This window comes from Piliocolobus tephrosceles, chromosome 4 (assembly GCF_002776525.5).
Source record: "Piliocolobus tephrosceles isolate RC106 chromosome 4, ASM277652v3, whole genome shotgun sequence".
Classification (NCBI taxonomy): domain Eukaryota; kingdom Metazoa; phylum Chordata; class Mammalia; order Primates; family Cercopithecidae; genus Piliocolobus; species Piliocolobus tephrosceles.
The window spans coordinates 82192893-82210779 of NC_045437.1; positions in this window are offsets into that span (position 1 = coordinate 82192893).

Here is a 17887-nt window from a genome sequence, read left to right on the forward strand (position 1 = left end):
AGAATCAAGGAAACAAAAAATGGTAGTTTTTTCTATGAAGTTCTTATAATAGGTAGCTAATTGAAATGTGGTACAAAATAACACACATATAAATAAATATATGTGCTAGTTAAATTTGTTAATTTGTTTTAGGGTTTAATTAATTCCAGTAGGCTTTAAATGTGCAGACTTGTTCTTTCTGTTGATTTTACAGAAGGATGCTTTTATTGGGCTGATCCTTAATTGAATTCTTTTACCCATTCAAACACCCATTAAACTATTATTTACTTCTACCTTACTGTACATTCTGAGTTTGATACTATGTTGAGATAGAATATTGCATATAATATTCCCTGTCTTTCAGCATCTGTTAGTCTCATGCAGGAGACAGAAAAATAGAATATAGGACTAGGACATCACCAATTAGAGTTATGTTTCACGAGTGAATAGGATAATTTTGAAGGAATCATAGGATGAAGGATCATTTCTTTTGCAACTTGGAAAAACAAAGAAAATTTCTTAATCTTCTAAATTCAGAATGCAGAATTAATTTTAAAAATGGGGAAATAAAATTAATAAATTTTAATCTATTTTAAAAAGCTGTGCATTATAATCTAAGTGAAATAAGCCAGGCACAGAAAGACAAATATTGCATGTTCTCACTTATTTGTGGCATCTAAAAACCAAAAGAATTGAACTCGTGGACATAGAGAGTAGAAGGATAGTTACCAGAGATTTCAGGGGGTGAAAGTTGGGGATTGGGGTCAGGGCTGGATGAGGGGTGGGATGGTTAGTCGGTACAAAATAGAGCAGTTAGGGGCTGAACTTCTTAACATATAAAGAACATGGGAAGAAATAAATATCAAAAAAAGGTAGAAAAATGGAAAACAATTTATGACCTATTAAACAATATGTTCATTGATGAAGAAGTGAAAATGTTTCTTAGTGTAAAGTGAGTCACAATAGATTAAATTTCCTACTTACTGGATTAACAAAACTCAAAGTTCAATATCATTGCTCCTTGTAAAGTTATGGGACATTGGGCTCTCTCATATACTGCTGACGCAAATTCTAAATTAAACAATACATATGAAAGAAAGGGCACATTATAATATTTATCCTTTGACAATCCCAGTACAGAGAATCTATTCAACGGCAACCTTTGAAACAATGCATGACCATTATACTATTTATAGAAATTGCAAGAGTAAAACTAATACAATGTTCATTGTTATAGATCCCACTGAACTGTAACATATTTACTGAATGGGATATTATGCCATAAAATGTATAAAAAAATCGTGTTATATAATAAAATGATTTTCAGTATTTACTTTTAATATCAGAAGATTTTTTGGAATTCTACCATTAGTATAAAACTTTACTTTTTATGTGAACATTGGAGTATTTATATACACGTGTACATACAAGTGCATACATAAGCCTCCTTGCTTATTTTTGTAACAGGAAAACACATACAAGGAAGAATAAAAAAGGTGACAGTATTATGAAACAAGTGGAAATGACAGACATGAAAGTGTGATTTTCTAAACTATTTGAAGACATATTTTCAAAATATACATTTGTAGGGTAAAACTAATTTTAAAAAGGCAAAACAAATAAGCCTAATTTTTGTCAAATTAGTGACATATCTCAACTTAAAAAAATCATTTCAAGTGGTTTTAAAGCACAATATTTAGCATACACATCCGTATTTAGAATATATCCTACAGGAAAAAAATAAACTGCAAAGAAATCTTAAACTTAGTAGTATAAATGTTAACTAGTGTTGGTATTAGTATTTGAAAATAAACTTAAATAATATGCATAATTTGTATAATTTAGCATATAGAAATGTTGAAGCTGTAATGTTAGTTAAAATACACAATACTTAAACTAACATCAAATAATCTCAACATTTAATTACATGATTGGTGGCTTATATTTTCAGAATTTACCTCCACATTTGACAGTCACTGAAAAGTATAAAATATATTTCTATTTATTTTTATTCTGATATAAAAAATGGCTGTTACTTTAAGATATTAAAAACCTGATTAAGCCAGGTGTGGTGGTTCACACCTATAATCCTAGCACTTTGGGAGACTGAGGCAAGGAGATCACCTGAGGTCAGGAGTTTGAGACCAGACTGGCCAACATGGTGAAAACCTGTCTCTACTAAAAATATGAAAATTAGCCATCCATGGTGGCGCAACCTGTAATCCCAGTTACTGTGTAGGCAGAGGTTGCCGTGAGCCAAGATTGTGCCACTGCACTTCAATCTGGGCAACAGAGCGAGACCCCATCTCTAAATAAATAAATAAATAAATAAATAAATAAATAAATAAATCCTAATATAAACCTATGTTTAAAGACATGAAACACTAGCAAAATTAATCTGTGTAATGTTTTGCTTTACAAACAAAAATGATGCAACTTCATATTGGCACATTTATACGTAATGTGATTACACACCTTTAGTAATATATGTTAATAACATAAAACACTTAAAGCACATTTTTAAAATGCAAACAATGTTGAATTATGAAACTTAAAGAGAGTGTACATGTGTATATAAAGTGGTATATAATTACACTGCATTAGACAACACAAAGTATTTTTGGTGTGTATGCTGTTACACAGAGAGAGAGTCATTTTATTTTAGTCTCCTAATGAAAATTGTGATTTTTCCAGAGCTGGATACTTTGACAGTTTGCTCTTGTTATATGTGTTCTTTCTCTTTGCTGTAATGTCCTGAATCTCCTCTGTGCTCATGTACTGCTCATTGCTTTGACAGATACTTCCCTAGGGAATCTTGGGAGACGGGTAAATGTTTTTAGTGATATATGACATTGTAAATTTCAGTGACTTGACTATTGATCATGTGGTCTGACATAGTTCTAAACAATGGCATAGAGAAATCACCTAAGACTCAGCTTTTCTAACAATTACTTTCCCTTTCAAATGTGATTCATTTTTCTTTTTAGTTTTCTTCAAATTGATTGTATAAAATAATTCAGTGTTTATTATTCACATGTGGAGTCATGTGATTGTTATTGTAGTTCTGATAAATTGTTAATTGTACACACATCTCCAAATTATTTGATAAAATCCTTCTGTTGATGAGATACAAACATTTGAAAACCTTTCAAATTTTCCTTTTCAAGTTTTATTAAGATAAAACCTGCACATACTTTGAAAATATCCTTGAGTAGGTATTTGAAAACAGAATTTTCAAAAGTCTTCTGGCCTAGTCCTCAATTCTGTTTTATAGAAGTCATTGCTTTTACAGATTTGTACATTTCTTCTGATATCCACGCTAAATAGCATGTATCATCTCATTTCTTGATCACTTGATTTTAGAATTAAGTGATTTATTTTTTATTAATTAGATGAGGATTTAGCTGCCTTAAACTACTGCTATCTTATTCCTATTAGCAACATCTTAAGCATTTTAAAAACACATTTAATTAGGCATGTATGTTCTCAAATGAGATTACTTTTCAACATGATTTTCTATGTTGGAAATAGTTTTAAAGCCATATGTATTTTACATCAGTTATAGTAAACTTAAAATGCAATAAAAATTTCTATTTCGTAAGATTCTCAAAGATTTTTGAGGGTGTTTTTTACTAATCATCTAGCTTAACTGTAACATTTCTCTTTTAAAGCAACTGGCCGGATGAAATTTCTTTTAAAACTTTCAGCTAGAGGAAAGCTTCAGGCAAAATAATTTTACTGACATAAAACACTGACAGGGCACAGAGTCGTACATAGACTTACAATCTTCTTGCAGATTCATTGCAACCAAAAAGAGATTTTTAATCCCCAAATCTTTGTGTGTTCTTCCATTGCAATTTAAATATATCTTAGTAAATTCTAAAAATTATATTTTAGCTTTACTTAATTCCTTACTGACAAGAATATATCTTGGCATATCTTAAAGCCTCCTCCTGACAGGGAGAAAGGTTTGAAGTTTTTATGACACTCAATTTGAATATAACTTGGGTCAAAACGTTTTTCACTAAAGCAGTAAACATTTGATTCAGTATTAGATTAATGTCTTTTATGATGGGGAGTCACTGTCTTTGATATAGATCAGTTAAATTGAATAAAAGTGATTACCCAGAGGAGATATGGAAAATGAATGTGGATAGTGAAAATAAAAACACATTGAAATTGTGAGATTCTGCAAAAGCAATGTTTAGAGAGAAATGTGTGGCTTTGAGTGCTTACATTAGGAATAAAGAAAAGGTTAAAGTCATTTATTTAAGTTTAAACATTAAGAAGCTACACAGATTCCTTCCCGGAGAGTCTAAGGACATCTCTTTTTATCTCTCATTAAGGAGAATTTAGTCACTTGTCCATATCTAGCTGCAAGGAAGTCTAGGGGGAAAAAAAATTCTAGTTAGATGTATTTCTAACCTAAATCCAGTTGAGATATCTTGTGAATGAGAAGGGAAGTACGGATACTGTCTGGCAACTCAGTATCTCTGCCAAACACCTAAAAATAGAGATCAAAACTAAGGGTCACCCTGGCAGTACCTCATGAAGATGAAGTGACCCTTTCTGCATACATCTATATTTTCTTAAGCAGAACTAATACTAAAATTGAAACTATCAACATTCTTGAAGGGATGATTTAGGCGAATCTACAGCCTATATAATATGTAAAAAAAGGCAAGAAAAAGATCATATTATCTATTTTGTGTAGGTTAAAATTAATTTATTTAGTTCACAAATATTTATGGAATACTCATCATATGACAAGCACTGTATATTAAAAAAAGTGAAGATAAGTCAGATAAGGTTTCTACTTCCATGGAGCTTATGGGCTGGTGGGAGGGTATAAACTGAAAATAAATAAATAATCCACTGCCAGTATCCAGATGAAAATAAAATAGAGTGCGACAGTGTAGTAAGCGGAGCTGCTTCAAAACGGATGTTAAGGACAATCTCTCTGAGGAGGTGGCATCTGAGCTGATAATTAAATTAATGAAGTTGATTTTGTATCTTTATTCTTTAGAAATACTAAAATCTTTATTTTACGCAGTATGAACTGACTACATACGAGTTACAATTTTTTGCTGCCGTATAATTAAAATTCACCAACTGCATCATCAATTTTAGTTAAATCATTTAAACGACTTCCTCTCGCTGTGCCTGTTTTCCTCTCTTCAAAGGGAATAATTCCCCCAGCCCAGTAAAATCAGTCAGATTAAAATCATTTTTTATTGTTGTAAAAACCATATAATATTAAATTTATCATAACAAGTATTTTATGTGTACACTTCAGTAGTGTTAAGTATATTCACATTTCCTTGCAACAGAACTCAAGAGTTTTTTATCTGGCAATACAAAATTCTATACTCATTAAACGCTAATTCTCCCTCCCCACTCCCCCGCAGCTCTTGGCAACTACTTTCTTTCTGTTTTAAAAATTTGATTTCTTTAGGTAATTTATATGCATAGATTTATGCAATATTTCTTCTTCTTTTTTGACTGGCTAATTTCACTTAGCATAATGTTTTTGAGATTCATCCATGTTGTAGCATGTGACACCATTTCCTTCTTTTTTAAGGCTGCAGAATATTCTTTTGTGTACACACACACACACTTGTGTTGCTTTCACATCTTAGCTATTGTAAATTATGCTGCAATAAACATGGTGTGCAAATACCTCAAGATACTACTTTCAGTTCTTTTGGATATGTACACAGAAGTGAGACTGCTGAATCACATTGTCATTTTATTTTCTATTTGTTGAGGAAACTCAAGAGTGTTTTTCATAATGGCTGTGCCATTTTACATTCCTGTAAATAGTGCCCAAGTGTTTCAATTTCTTTCTTCTGCTTTAACACTTGATATTTTCTCTTCTTTTGATAGTGACCACCCTAATGTATATGAAATAATAGCTCACAGTTGTTTCTCTTATGATTACTGATGTTAGGATCTTTTTATATGCTTGTTGGCCACTTTATTTTATTTAAAGAAATGCCTGTTCAAATCCTTTGCCCATTTTTTAATTGGGTTATTTTGTTGTTGCTGAATTGTAGAAGTTGCTTATATATTCTGAATGTTAACCCCTTTTTGTATATTTTTGAAAATATTTTATCTTCTGATTTAGGTTGTTTTTTCACTCTATTTATTGTTTCCTTTGATATGCAAATGATTATGTATTTGATAAAGTTCTTTTTGTCTCTTTTGACTTTTGCTGACTGTCCATTTGGTATTATATCCAAGAATACATTGACAAATCCAATTCTCTGAAGCTTTCTCCCTCTGTTTATTTCTAGGAGTTTCATAATTTTAGGTCTTACATTTATACATTTAATATATTTTGAGTTAACACTGTATATAATGCAAGCAAAATAAGGGTCTGACTTCATTTTTTTACATGTAGATATTCAGTTTTCTCAACACCATTTATTGGAGAGGCTCTCTTTTTTCTACTGTGTAGTCTCAGCACACTTGTCTATATATTATTTGTGCAAGTGTTTATTTCTAGGCTTTCTGTCATGTTCCACTGGACTATATAATCTGTCTTTTTGCTATTACTACACAGTCTTGATTATTGTTGCTTTGTAGTATGTTTTCAAACAGAAAGGGTAAAGTCTCCAGTTTTATACTTTTTCAAAATTGTTTTAAAGATGCTATATGAATTTTAACATTTGAAAAAATGGCTTTGATCTTTTGATAAAGTTACATTGAATTTGAAGATCACTTTGGGTAATATAGACATTTTAACACTATGAAGTCTTCCAACCCAAAAACATGAGATGTCTTTCCCTTTATTTGTATCATCTTTGATTCATTTTAACAATGATTTGTAGTTTTCAGTGTATAAGTCTCACTTCTTTAGTTTATTCCTAAGTATCACTCTTTTTGATGTTGTCGTAGATTGTTTCCTTAATTATGTTTTTGGGTTGGTTAGTCTTAGTGTATAGAAAGGCAACTGATAATTGCATGCTGATATTATGTCCTAGAATTTTGCTGAAATGGATGATTGGATTTTATGATTTTTTAAATGGGATCCTTGTGATTTCTACATATAAGAGCATATCATCTTCAAGCAGAGCTGTTACTTCTCCTTTTCCAAATTGAATGTCTTTTAACTATTTTCCTTTACTATTGCTCTGACTAGGACATTCAGTACCATGTTGAATAGAAGTGGCAAGAGTGGACATCCTCACCTTGCTCCTCATAATAAAGCCATTGAGTATGACTATAGCTATAGGTGTTTCATATATGGCCTTAATTATGTTAAAGAAGTTTCCCTCTATTTGTAGTTTTTTGAGAGCTTTTTGTCATGAAAGGGTAAAGCTTTTAGTCTTTCATAATTGAGTATGATGTCACCTGTGAGCTTTTCATATACAGCTTTATTTTTTGAAGCTGTTTCTTTTTTTCCTAGTTTATTGAACATTTTTTATCATAAATACCATCAAATGCTTTTTTCTGCATCAATTGAGATGGCCATATGGTTGTTGTCCATCCACTCTGTTAACATAGTGTATTGCACTGATTGACTATCATATGTCGAACCATCCTTGCATTTCAGGTGTAAGTGAATAACTTGATAACATATTTTGTCAAGAGAACTTCCTTCCACTGTAATGTGATTTTCTTAATTACGACTATATCAAAGTCTTAGTTTATGTCCTATTTTTAATGAAACAGCTGATGCCTGTCCTTGACAAGATGCTAATGACTAAGAAAAATGTGTGTGTGTTTGTGTGTGTGTATGTGTGAATATTTTGTGGAATGAATGAGAAGTACAAGGTAGTAGAAGGTAGTGGTTGAAAATGTGAGTTCCCAAGTCATACTTTATGGGATTGTGCTGCAGTTGTCTCATCTGTAAAACTGAAGCATCAATAGCAGAAATTTTACAAAGCCAAAATAAGAATATAATGTGTTTGAATTTGGAATTTTGCTTGAAAAATTGCATTGCTAAAGTTGGAATTGATTTTTTAAATGATAATTTTTATTTTAGAATATTTTTAGATTTTCAGCATCATTATGGTGCTGGTACAGAGAATACCATTATATCCCATACTACTTTCCCCTATTATTAGAATTTTCTATTGTAATTGTACATCTCCCAGAATTAAATGAACTAAATAAAAAAAATTGATATATTAATTAACTAAGCTCCAGCTTTATTTAGACTCCTCAGTTTTATCCAATATTCTCATTCTCCTCCAAAATATCATACAGGTTGTTACCTTACATTTAATTATTATATCTCCTTAGATAGTTTATCAGGCTTTCTTAGATTTAATTACCTTGACAGTTTTGAGAAATACCTGTTAGAAAGTTTTTAGAATGTCCCTCAATTTGGAATTGTCTACTGGTTTTTATTTTTCATGCTCAAATTGTGGTTATGGATTTTTAGGAGGAAGGCTACAGAGTGAGAGTGACATTTTCTTCACAACATGTCAAGGGTATGTACTGTCATGATCACCTTCATTCTTGAAATTAACCTTAATCACCTATCTCAGTAGTATTTGTCAGATTTCTCTATAATAAAGTTATTATTTTCTTCCTCTTTTCCTACATTGTACTTTTGGGAAAAAGTCATTCTGCATAACAGCCTACATGTAAAAAATGAAAAGTGATATTCTACCTCTTCACAGTTTAGATGGACTATATAAATTATTTTCAATTATTACGCATAAGGCATTTGTATCTTGTTCCTATATATTTATTATTCAATCATGTGTTTATGTCAATATGGACTTTAGGACATTGATACTTTGGGTTATAATCTAAAACCACTTTGGTGCTCAAATTGTTTTAGCTTTCTCCTTTGGAAGCTCTTTCAGTTGGCTTTCAGTTGTGCCCCTTTCAGATATATCCTTCACTATGACTTGTTTTCTTTTGCTTGTCTTATGATACTTTCTTGTTTTTTGGCATTTTGGAGTACTAGGTACTCCAAGCTTCTCTTGTATATTTCCTGCTCTAGTCCTTGAATCAACCCTTTATTCAAAAAATTCTAGTTTCTTTTATTAGAGAATGGTATTAGAAATCAATATTCTGGCACTAGGAATGATTGTTGCTGTTAGAATTATATTACTTTCTAGACCCAGGGTAGATTTATATTTGCTACAACTCACATCTATCAACCTCATGGTTCTCCCTTATTCAAGTAAGAATAATAAAAGTAAAATAAATTCAGATTATGTAGATAATTACTAACTACACAAAATTTAAAAATTAGTCAGAGGAGAAAAAATAAAAGACGAATAAAAGACAACTGAAGAAAGCCCACAGGACATATGTAACAGCATTAAGCAAACAAATCTTACATTATAGAAGTGCCAAAGACAAGAAGATATGAAGAAAGGCACAGAAAACCAATTTAAGGAAAAAAAATAATAAATGAAAAATATCCAACTATTAAAACAGATATTTACTGACATTCAGATTTAAGAAACTAAAAATATCCAATGAAATCCAATCTATAAAGATCTTCTACAAGGCACACCACAATCAACTTTTCAAAAGTTAAAGATAAGAGAGAATTCTAAAAGACGCAATAAAAAAGCATCGGGTTGCATATAAGATAATTCACATTAGACTATCAGCAAATTTCCTAGCAAAAACTTTGCAGGAGAGAAGTAATTGAAATTATTTATTCAGGAAGTGCTATAAAGGGGGACAAAAATAATAATTACTCTAATGAAAACACAGAAAATTATAAAATTCACGAGTACAGGTCAATTTGTAAATCAGGTTCCGAATACCCCACTGGTGTACTGGTGACATGTAAATCTCTGAATCCTCTAGTATAAAGGTTTAAAATCAAAGTGGTCAAAACAACAGCTACAATTAGTGCCTGGGGAACACACAGTAGATAAAGAAGTAAATTATGAAAACAAAAATATAAATTGTGTGTGGGAGGATAAAAGTCTAGAATATTTTTGGGGACCAAAATTAAGTTATTACTAGTTGAAAATAATCTAATTCCATGAAACTGTTTATTAACCCCATGATAACCACAAAGAAGAAAATTACAGTAAATACAGAAACAAAAAAGATAAAAGAACAGATAGAGAACTCAGAAATAAATCCACACATTTAAATCAAACTGATTTTTGACCAAGGTTCCAAAAACACACATTAAGAAAAAAATAGCCTCTTTAATAAATGGGACTGGGAAAATTGGATATCCATTTACAGCAGAATAAGAATAGACCTCTACTGCTAACCAGTCTCTTCAATAAATTATGCTGGAAAAAATTGGATATCCATATACAGTAGAATGTGACTAGCTCCCACCTCTTAGCATGTACAACAATTAAATCAAATGGATTAAAGACATAGGTATAAAACCTAAGACGATGAAACTACTAAAATAAATAGGAAAAATGTTTTATAACACTGGACCAGGCAAGCGTTTTGCAAATAGGACCTCAGAAGCACCGACAGAAGAAGCAAAAATAAACAAATTGTATTATATTAAATTACATTTAACTAAAAATTTGTTTGTACAGCACAGGAAACTATTAACAGAATGAAGAGACAACCTACTTAATGGGATAAAATATTTTAAAATTATTCCTCTGATGAAGGGTTAATATCTAGAATAGTAAGGAATTCAAATAACGTAACAGCAAGAAATTCAAAAATTGCCTATTTAGATTGGGCATGGTGGCTCACGTGTGTAATCCAAGCACTTTGGGAGGCTGAGGTGGGCAGATCACCTGAGGTCGAGAGTTTGAGATCAGCCTGACCAACATGGAGAAACTCTGTCTGTACTAAAAATACTAAATTAGCCAGGCTTAGTAGCACATGCCTGTAATCCCAGCTACTCGGGAGGCTGAGGCAGGAGAATAGCTTGAACTTGGGAGGTGGAGGTTGCGGTGAGCCGAGATCATGCCACTGCACTCCAGCCTGGGCAACAAGAGTGAAACTACATTAAATAAATAAATAAATAAATAAATAAATAAATAAATAAATAAATAAAAAGGTCGTTTAAAAATTAGGCAAAATACCTTAAACAATTCTCAAAATAAAATATATAATGACCAACCAGTATATATTGAAAAAGCCCAACATCACTAATTGTCAGTTAAATACACATCAAAACTACAATGACAAATCACCTAACTACAGTTAGAATATCTATTATCAAAAAGACAAGAGATAATAACTGTTGGCAAAGATGTAGAGAACAAGGGATACTTTCATACTTCTGATGTTAAATCCATTATGGGAAATAGTAGGGAAGTTCCTCAAAACATTAAAAATACAGCTATTATATGATACAGAAATACCACTACTAGGTATATATCCAAAGGAAATGATGTTAGCACATTAAAGAGATATCTGCACTCTAGTGTTTATCAAAGCATTATTTATAATATCCAAGATACAGAATCAAACAACCAATCAATACCCAAAAACAAATAAGTCAATAACAACAAAAATTATACATATATATATACACACACATAAAGTAACACAGTTTGGCAATTAAAAAGAAGAAAATTCTGTCATTGGTAACAATATGAACAAACCTGGAAGACATCATGTTAAGTGAAATAAAACAGACACAGAAATGTAATAGTGCTTGATCTCATTCATATTTGAAATCTAAAAAGAAAAAAAAAAAGTTTTTGATAGCAGCAGGAATCAGAAAAATTCCTAGGCAGACAGGGATGGGCTGCCAGTAAAACGTGAATTTAAAGCCGAAAACAGCATGAAGCCTGAAAACTGAGCTGCCAGTTCAAGGTGGAGCCCACAACTAGAGTGAGAACTTCCTCTATGCCTTTTAATCAATGGAATGGTGCTTTTACCAGGCCTGCTCATGGACCAATCAGCATGCACTCCCCCATTTTGAGCTCATAAAAATCCTGAACTCAACCTCACAGATGGCTACTTGCTTTCGGGCCCCCTCTCACACACAGGGCTACCCAGTTTGGGTTCCCTCTCATGTCCAGAGCTCTTCTGCTACTCAATAAAATTCTTCTCTACCTTGCTCATTCTCCAGTGTCTGCATATCTCATTCATCCTAGTTGTGGTACAAGAAACACATCTACCAGAGAGTGTGAATAAAGTTGTAACACTAGCTCCTGCTTGGCATGATATGGGAGTGAAAAACTCACAAGGCACCGCACGTTCCCGTTCGCGGAGCTGTGGGCAGTGGGAACAAATGAGAGCTTTAACACTTCCTGGGGCCTCAAGACTCCCAGAGCAAAAGCTGTAACACCCCTTGGGGTGCCATGGTTGCTAGCATCTCCAAGGTTTTGGGTACCACTGCATCCCCCTCATCTAGGTGCTGCTGCCCAAGGTGGAAGCTGGTCACAACATGTCCTGCAGACCATTCATGGGCTGAATGCAGAGTCATGACGGGCCTGGGATACAGGCCAGCAGCATGAGTTGACTCTAGCTTGCTGGGCTGAGTGGGCAAAGTGAGCCCAACAGGCCTAAGTGAAGCATGGGCAGAGGCACCACCAGCAATAGAGATTTCCCAATAATGAAGCAGCACCAAAAGTATCCTGTGTCATTATTGTCATAGAAGCCAACAGTATAAGAGTGGTTAGAAGAGACTAGGGAGTGAAGAGAGAAGGGGAGGATGGAGAGAGGCTGGTCAATGGCTACAAAATTACAATACGATAGAAGGAATATATTTAAGTGTTCTAATATGCAGTAGACTGACTATGGTAACAGCAGAGTACTATATTATGAAAGCGCTGTAAGAGAAGATTTTGAATGTTCTCATCACAAAGAAATGAAGAGTGAATAGGGTCATGGATATATTAACTACCCTGATTTGATCATTACATAACAGAAATACATATTAAAATACTAAGCTGTTCATCAGTTTAATGCAATTAAATATGTTTAATTACAGTGTCCATTAGAAATATTAATTAATTAAAACATAAATAAGATTAGTAGCATGTTATAATACCAATGGATTTACTTGGAAACTCAGGACTTTTAGTGCTCACTTACCAGACTCTATCAAAAAATTGTCAGGAAAAAGTACATTAGTATCACTTATTAATTATAAAAAGACATAATTTTATGTATTTTTATTTATTTTATAATTTTATATGTTACACATATATACAAAATTTTATATTTGCATTTTATATGAAAACTCAGAGGGCGAAGTTAAGTAGAAGGCTAGTATGATACCATCCCTTATAAACAAAAAATAAATATTGCTTTTTTGATGAGAAATTGCTGTTCTTAGTAGAACAAGATGGAGTGCTTACAATTCATTAAGGATAATTTTATAATTAATAAAGGTTGCATTGCCAACCAATGTGAAATATATAATTAGTTTAATAGTGTTATGGAATAAATTGTGCTCTCCAAAAATTTATATGTAGAATCTCTAACCCCCAGTATGACTCTATTTGGAGATGGATCCTCAAAGAGTTAGTTAAGGTTAAAATGATCACTTAAGAGCACAACCCTAATTCAGCTGGAATGTTGTTCTTATAAAAAGTGGGAGAAGCATCAAGGGTGTACCCTCACAGAGTGAAGGACAGGTGAGGACACAGCAAGAAGATGAACATCTGAAAGCCAAGGAGAGAGGTCCCAGGAGAAAGCAAACCTGCTGGACTTTCTGCCTCCAGAATTGTGTGTAAATAACTTTCTATTGTTTAAGTCACATAGTCTGTAGTATTTGTGAATAACATTACTGATAGAATAATACAGATGATTTGATAACAGTTGAATCATTTTATGGGAGAAAAATAAATATGGTCATGAAACACAGATCAAAGTGCATCTCTGCTTTCATTCAATGCAAATTAGGTAATTTGCATCAACTATCCTGCTCCAGATGAAATACCTTAAAATAATTTGCTTATAAACATTGAAGATGACTGGGGGCAGTGGCTCACATCTGTAATCCCAGCACTTTGGGAGGCCAAGGCAGGCAGATCACTTTAGTCCAGGAGTTCAAACTAGCCTGGACAATGTGGTGAAATCCTGACTCTACAACAAATACAAAAATTAGCCAGGCATCGTGTCACATGCCTGTAGTCTCAGCTACTTGGGAGAAAGAGGTGAGAGGATCGATTGAGCCCAGGAGGCAAGGTTGCAGTGAGCCATGATCATACCACTGCACTCCAGCCTGGGCAACAGAGTGAGACCCCATGTCAACATAATAATGATAATAATAAGAGCTAAGAATATTGTAAAATAATTAGCAGAAGAGAGGAAGAAATATTCTGGCAGAAGTATTCTGCACGTGGGAGCCCGTTTTTCCTGAGGAAATAGGCTGCTGCTAAAGGGGAAGCTAAGAGGTGAACCTTTCCTACTGTAGCAGCATCTAAGAGTTAGACCGGCGTAAATTGTTTTTTTGTCCTTGGTGAATACCCTTTCAATTTGGGTAGAGACTTCAAAAAGATGCACTACATGAACTTATTCTTAATATACTCAAGATAATAAAATTCAAGTTGTGAACTTCAAGAGAGAATTAGAGACTATAAAAAACTAATGCACATTTTAATACATGATAATATAACTGAAATTAAGAATTCATTGGATAGTTTTAACAGCAAACTATCAGAGATATATAGAAAATTGTTAAATAGGACAGAAGCTAAACAGATAATTAGTAGATTGAATAGGTCAGAAGAAAATTTTCACAACAAAACTGAGACAGATAAAGAATTTTTAAAAATGTAGAAAAGATACTGGACACAGTGACACACACCTGTAATCCCAGCATTTTGGGAGTCCCAGGTAAGTGGATTGCTGGAGCTCAGGAGTTTGAGACCAGCCTAGGCAACATAGCGAACCACATCTCTACACACCCCCCCCCCCCCCCCACACACACACACGCACACACACACACACGCACACACTCTCTCTCTCTTAACTGGATGTGGTGGTGTGTCTCTGTAGGTTCAGTTATTTGGGAGGCTGAGGTGGGAAAATCTCTTGGGCCCAGGAGATTGAGGCTATAGTGAGCCGTGTTTGCACCACTGCACTCCAGCCTGGGCGACAGAGTGAGACCTGTCTCAAAAAAAAAGAGGGTAAGGTAAAAGACTTTAACGACATGAGGAAATTTTTTTAAAGTATAACTGAAAACTCAGAATAAGAAGATATACAGAAGAGCCACTTTCAAATATTTGAGAAAATAAAGGAAGATAATCTGCCAAAGCTAAGAAAAAAAAATACAATAAATTCTACAAACTCTAAGATGGAAAAATATACATTTCAAAAATTTTCAAACAGTTTCTTAGTGGTGAAACTCCTCAAAATAAAAAGGATATAAAGAAAAAATGTCTTAAGAGCACTGAGAGACAAAAATGGAAATTACTAAAATATAAAAATAGACTAATGACTGACTTGACAATTGAAACATTGAAAACCAGAAAAGAATAAAACAATATTCTCAAAGCACTGAAATAAAATATGTGCCAGCTTAGGATTTTGTAATGTCCTATGTCTTCAAAAATAAATGAAAATGTAAAAATTTCAATGAAACAAAAATTGTGGTATACCCTAACCAGCATACATTTACTAAACTAAATAAAATCCTTAAAAGGTAAGAAAATAAAAGTATAGAAATGCAGAAAAAATAAAGACAAAGTTACAATAGATATAAATTATATAAATATAAGTGAATATTTACTTTAATATATTAGTATTTTAGAAATGTTATATGTGCATATGTACATACATATAAACATATGACAGAAATAAAGAGGAAGAATAAAGTAACTTTTTCAAAGACCCATATGTTGTTGTAAAGATAGTAAATGTATCATTAATAATGAAAGAATAATGAGTGCTACCATCTGCAGCATAAATTTTAAGTAATAGTACTCTGTAAATGCCAATTTAGTTTAGATTTAAAATGAAATTAAAATACTAAGATAATATAAAATGTTTAAAAAGGAGAAAAAGCAACACTGTAGGCATGACAGATAAAAGCTCTAAAAATAGTAGATATGAATCTAAATATATCAATAATAACGCTAAATTATAAATTAACTATAGCTATGTTTAAGGATCTGTATTTTAAACTTGATAAAAAGAAGAAAACCCAATTATATGCTGTTTATAAGGACACTCACAAAACTTAAGGACATAGAAGAAATTGTGTTAGTTTCCTAGGCTACCATACCAAAGTACTACAAATTTGTTAGCTTAAAACAATAGAAATTTATCCTCTCACCATTCTGAGGCTGGAATTCTGAAATTAAGGGTCCTTGTTCTACGAGAGAGAAAGGTCTTGCTTTCTCTGAAGTCTCTAGGAGAGACTACTTTGCCTCTTACTAATTTCCGGTTGTTTCTGGCAATCTGTGGTGTTCGTTAGCTTAAAGATGCTTCACTCCAATATCTGCTAGTCATTCCATGGCAGTCACCCTGTGTATCTGTGTCCCAACTTCCCACTGTGAATGACACAGGTATGTTGCATCTAGAATCCATAATAATCTTGCAAAATTTTATCTTAACTTGATTGCATCTACAAATAACCTGTTTCCAAATCAAGTCACATTTACAGACCTGGGTACATATAAATTTTAGTTAGATACTATTCAACCCAGTATAGGCCTTCCTTTTGCCCCCAAAATCCATGTCCTTTCCACAAGCAAATTACATTCCAGTATCCCCCAAAATCTTAACCCATTCCATCAATAACTCTAAATGTAAAATCTCATCCAAATACTATCACCTCAAAATAAATAAAATTAGTAGAATCTCAACAAAAATAAAACACATAGAAGGCATATTAAAATCCAAGCACAAGTAAAAAATAATGAATAAAACAAAACGTTTTTTGAAGGTTGATAGAATTGATAAAGATCTAGCAGTAATAGCAAGATAAAATAAATCTATAAATTACTGATATTTTGAATGAAAGTGAGGATATCACAAGAGACACTAAATGTATTAGAAGCATAATTAGTAGTAAAATAAATAAGTTTATGCAAATTCAACAACTTAGATAAAATGAACTAATTATATAAATTGCACTAATAGAATAGACACAATATAAAATATACAGTATAAATAGACCTATATTGCTGAAAAATTGATCACGAATATTTTACCAACAAAATACCAATTTTCACACGCATATTTTTACTCCTACTGCATCAAACTAAAAAGGTTGTGCACAGCAAAGGAAACAAATAGAGTGAAAAGAGAACCTATAGAATGGGAAAAAATATTCACAAACCATATATTTAAGTGGATAGTATCCAAAATATATAAGAAACTCAATTAATAGCAAAAAAAAAAGAGTTAAAATTGTACAGAAGACCTCAGTAGACATTCCTCAAAAGAAGACACACAAAAGACCAACAGATATATGAGAAAGTGGTCAACATTACTAGTCATCAGGAAAATGCAAGTCAAAACCATAACAAGATACCACCTCATACCTGTTAGGATGGGTGTTATCAAAAACACAAACAGAGTAAACATTGGCAGGAATATGAAGAAAGGGGATCCTTGTACACTGTGATAATGTAAATTGGTACTGTCATTTGATAGAAAGTTCTTTAAAAAATTAAATATAGAACCACCATATGATATAGCAACCACACTTATGAGTATACATTCAAAGGAAATGAAATCAGTATCTCAGAGATTTCTGCATTCCTATGTTCATTGTGGCATTATTCATAGACAAGATGTGAAAATAACCTTGCTTATATATGGTATGATATTATTATATATTCCATTATGTATAATATCCCATTATATAAATAATTTCCCATTATGTATGTATAGGCTTGGTTCCATGAGATGAATAATTTCTGGAGATCATTCAATGTACATCATGGTGACTATAATTAACCAGATGATATTATATATTTGAAATTGACTTAGAGGGTTGATCTCAACTGTTCTCATTTACAATATTAACAATGTCTACATACATCAAAAAATCAAGTTGTACACCTTAAAATACACCTTTTTTTTT